Source organism: Drosophila miranda, chromosome 2, assembly GCF_003369915.1.
Source record: "Drosophila miranda strain MSH22 chromosome 2, D.miranda_PacBio2.1, whole genome shotgun sequence".
Taxonomy (NCBI): Eukaryota; Metazoa; Arthropoda; class Insecta; order Diptera; family Drosophilidae; genus Drosophila; species Drosophila miranda.
Window position 1 is genome coordinate 25,085,347 of NC_046675.1, and position 4,877 is coordinate 25,090,223.

Genomic DNA, 4,877 nt, shown 5'->3' on the forward strand with positions numbered 1-4,877 from the left:
CAACAACAGCAATTGCAACAACAGCGGCGGCGGCAACAACAACATTTGCAATCAGCAAATCAACAACTACCACAGCAGCAACAATAGCAATGGCAGCAGTGGCAGCAATCATATGAGTGCCACAAGTTTCTTTAGTGCCACAGGCAGCAGTAACAGCATCAACAGCAACAACGATTATATGGCCTCGTCGAATGTTGCATATGTGACACCAGCATCTGCAACTGCAACATCTGCAACAGCAACAGCCACAGCAACATCCACAACGATGCTGTCTAATTACTGCGATGCCGCTACCATGATGATGGCTGCAGCGGCAGTCAATGCAAATCAATGCCTGCAACAACATCACCAGCGCATGTTGCTGGCAACTAGCGGTGGCAGCAACAGCAGCAGCAACAATGATCATCTCTCTGCTGCTGGTTCACTGTCATCTGCCTCATCGACGCCAACAGCAATAGCAGCATCAGCCGCAGCAGCAACGACTGCCACATCCACCCCGCAGCAACATTTGCAACATATGCAACATCAGCCGCAACAGCAGCAGCAACAATCGCCACCAAATTTAATAGATATCAGCGAAGTTCCTCTCATTGTGGATGTCAAGTAGTGTAATTATTTATGCATCTAGAAATGGGGCTATAACACAATCTTGTAGATACCCAAAAACCCAAAATCCAAAATCCCAACCCAAAAAAACAAAGAAAAAATGTAAAAAAAAAGATATGGAAGATTCGTGTAGCCTAATTGTGTAATTTTTGTTGTATTTTTGTACATAAATCCCCAAAAAACCCCAAAAGAAAACAAAAAAAGAAGATATTACAAGATAATTACCCATATCCGGAGAACTTTTAAAGTTAAGAGCCCCCTCTCAAAACGGGGGTTCTATATACAAAAAAAATGTGTAAATTATTTCAATGGCACTGAGTTCTACTTAAAGAAAAGTTAAACAAAAGAGAAATCTCCTTAAATCTCCCCCTCTCAACAAAAAAAAAAGACAAAACAACCTGTATGTTAGTTAATATATTTATATACAACTATCAGATACAGATATATATAGAAAGATATAGATGTTCTACTCCCAGTGGTTTGCAGAAATATACCAAAAATTTTCTTAGCTCTTAAATTACTTTGATGTGTGGCAATTTTTTATACAGTGTGCTTTAGCAATTTTATTTTTACTTTAAGTAAAATTTAAAATGTACGTGTTTCTCCCCTCGGCTCTCTAAGGGCGGCGGGAGTGGCATAATTTCGTTTAAATTTATATCCAAAATTTAGCAAATTTTGTTTAAAGAAAATTCAGTGCAAGTTTCAGTTTTTTAAACACACAATATTTTCGCGTAAGCCTAAGCATTCATTTATTTATGTGTAAAAAAACGTATGAAAAGTTTTCTATATTTTGTAATAAATAAAAATTTGCGTTTATAATGAACTTTGTATGTCCATTTCGTTTTTATTTATTTTGAAACATCATTTTTATTTGCAGCCAAAGTTTGTATATAGAAACAAAAAAATAATGTCATCGTTGCTGGAAGCTAATTTGCGTATTTAATAAATGGAAATCAATGGGGGAATCGAATAACAACAAAAAGAGAAAAAAAATATGTGTAAATAATATGAAATGATACAAATTAAGTATTAAATAAATACAATTGCTTATTGAATGCATCACGTAAACGCGTGTAAATACAATTTTAAGTGTGATTCCGAAGTATTTAATGTATGTAAATCTACTGATAAGGAAATTCGATGATATGCATGATCTGTAATTGGAATGAAGGTGTCAGCGATCGTGTTTGTGTGTGTCCTTATCACTAATTGAAGACCCATGGCAGTAGAACAGGCAAAAACACATAATCCACAACCAAATGGGAATCAGCATCAGCATCTCTCGAAATGTTTATGGCGTTCAGTCGAATGTACTTGATTATTTAATTAGCATAAAAACTGTTTGTTTTACGTTTTTTTATGCATTAATTTCGATATACGAATGATTTTTACGTTAAATAAAAATAGTATTTAAACAAAAAATATCAAATTCAATGAGAGGGGATTTTCAATAGCTGCAAAACATTCTATAAAAATGTGACAAAAGTCCACCATTTAACTGTTGAAACAGATGCGCTTTTCACTCGTTCTTCTATAATCCCCACTTTCTATTGAAAATTTCTAAACCAAAACCCAAAAATTGATCTCTAATCAGTAGTACGAAAACAAAAGGCCCCACCCTCCCCTTGACCAATAACCACTGACCGAAGGAAACTTTCATAAGTTCCAAAACAACTTCCTCAAAAGCTGAAAACATATGTATATCTGAACATTAAGCGGTACGTGATGCAACAAAATATCATGTGTTGCAGAAATAAATGCTCAAGTCATGAGCAAAGGCACGGCACCCACCTCAATCCACCAATAGAGCCAAGGCACATCCATACCATACACATACCGAACGATACATCCATCCATGGTGGGGGCAATTACCCGAACTGCTCTGAAATTGCCAATAATGAGACATGCAACTTGTGCGCTTAGCCTCTGTAATGGATTGCCGTGGATTGGTATCAATTGCAGGTCAATTCCTCTGCTGCTCTGTGGTGCCCTGATGCTGTGGTGCTGGGGAATTTCACGCGCCGACAAGATAATCGTCGGGATTCCCTAGTTTGCTCTGGGCAACAACCAAAACCGAAACCGAAACCCCAACTTAAGGATCGTGCAATGCAGCAATGCAGACAGCAAGACTCCAGACCCAAGATTCAGGCAGCAGTACCGATCCGAAGGAAAATTGCCGCTGCTGCTGCTGCCTTTGCCAGAGTCGAGAGTCGAGAGTCGCTGCAAATGACAAATTAGATATCGAAAATAACAATTTGATCGACAACCGATCGCCACTGCTCCCCAGCTACAGCAACAGCTTCAAGTCCAGCTCCAGCTCCAGACGAGATCCAGCTACAGCTCCATCTCCAGCTCTAACTTCATCTCCATCTTCAGTGCGAAATTGAGAAACGATCTGCGAGTGGAGAGCAAGTTCCATAGCGAAAGAGAGAGAAAAATTACCAAACTTCAAATTGGTTGAGGCTCTGAAATAAGGAAGGCATTTTGCGGTTTCAGCGTGGCCAAAGGAGTTGATGAAGGTGTTGATTTGATTACTTTTATGTAAGCCCCCAGTCCCGAAACAGAGACCTCGTCCAAGATCCAAGTTTTGCCTACCTCCAACCTCCCACCCCCTGATAAATCGTGATCGGGGCAATTTCAGATGGAGGATGGTTTTCGGATGGATGGCATCAATTGAAGCCGCCGAGTGGGTCTGTCCGAGTATCTAAATGTGAAAAATGATTTGACTTTAATGGCGAGCCACTGGAGTGATCAGCGATCAGCGAGCTGTGATCATCATCATCTCATCTTATACGATCCGTTCCGATATGATCATCCCTCCGTAGCCTGAGCCTCATCCTCAGCCTTGGCGAAGGTGTTAAGATTTTGTGACCAATTGAGCAACAAGGTAACGGTTGCAACTATTTCTTGGCTCTAGGCAAATGATTGATTCGCTGCATTTGCATTCGCATTCGCACTTGGATCGTTGGCTTGGTCTGTTTCTTGCGGTGGGCGAACGTGGGAATTTGGCTTGAAAATTCGCTGAACAATTGCCTTGCAGGAGGTGTGTCCGTGAACTATATTTCGTACCGCAAATTGTTGTATTTATGTGACTGTAAATAAGCTATGGAAAATTGTGCGGAAAATTTTTGCAAAAGCTGCCATTAAATTATTTACACTGCACTGCTACATGGAGCGGAGTGGAACTAATTTAATTGATTTTTAAAGTGCTAGTAGTTGCGTAATGTGGAATAATGGGAATTAGATATGATAGAAATACACAATAAATATATATTGTGAAGAAAGAATATATTGTGGTATCTTAAAGTATCTTTCTGCTAAACAGCTTTCGTTAATATTAAATTTAAATTCCTTTCCGAAACTCCTTTCACAGCCACACAACAAAAACACAACCCAAGAAAAGAAAGAATAATTATATAAGCTCCCAGTGGAAGCTGCACAGACTCCTTATGTGTCCAAGTCTTACATGTGGCATGATCCGGGTCTTGGACACACACAAAAAGACCCACCCGTCACAAAGACCCTAAGATATTAGGGGGCATTTTTCAATCCTTTGATGATGGTCAAAATAAAAAATTATTCCGCGCGTTAATACGCAAAAATAAGCAACCAGTTGGGTGGCACATTGAAATGCCATGGCCCCATGGTCCTCGGTCCTCGGTCCACGGTCCGCACCCGCACTCGCATTCGCAACCCCCTCCAACAGATTGTAGCAAAAACCGGAATCTGTGGACCAGGAAGGTGTTGTTGGCTGAGAAATTATGATGGGAGACTGCGCCGGCGCAGAGTCCCCATTTCCCACATCACCATCTTCCGTCTCCAGTCTTTTCTTCCCGTCTTGCACTTCCCGACTACATCGCCCCATCTTTGCTCAATTGCAATGCGAATTTGTGACTCGTTATGAACGCGTGGCACTGTCTGGGGGTCAGGAGATTGGCCAGAGGAGGAGTGTCTGGTGGTCAAGAGATTGGCCAGAGGAGGAGTGTGGTCTGGTGGTGCACTCTGGGTGGTCCATTGGTCTCCTCTCAAGATGCAAAATACTTTTGACAATTTGTACTTGTTGCCCCGTGCTGCCGTGCGTTATAAATTATCCAAATAGAAATAGCATTCGATTCTGCACTACGTGAATTTCAAGTGAATTTCACAAAAAAGTGTACCCTTAAAGAGAGGGTATTACAATATAGAGCAGATGGCTTATATTATAGAGAAGATATCCGTACCAATCCTATAGATATCTATCAGAAACATTCATAGATCTTTACATAGGGGAC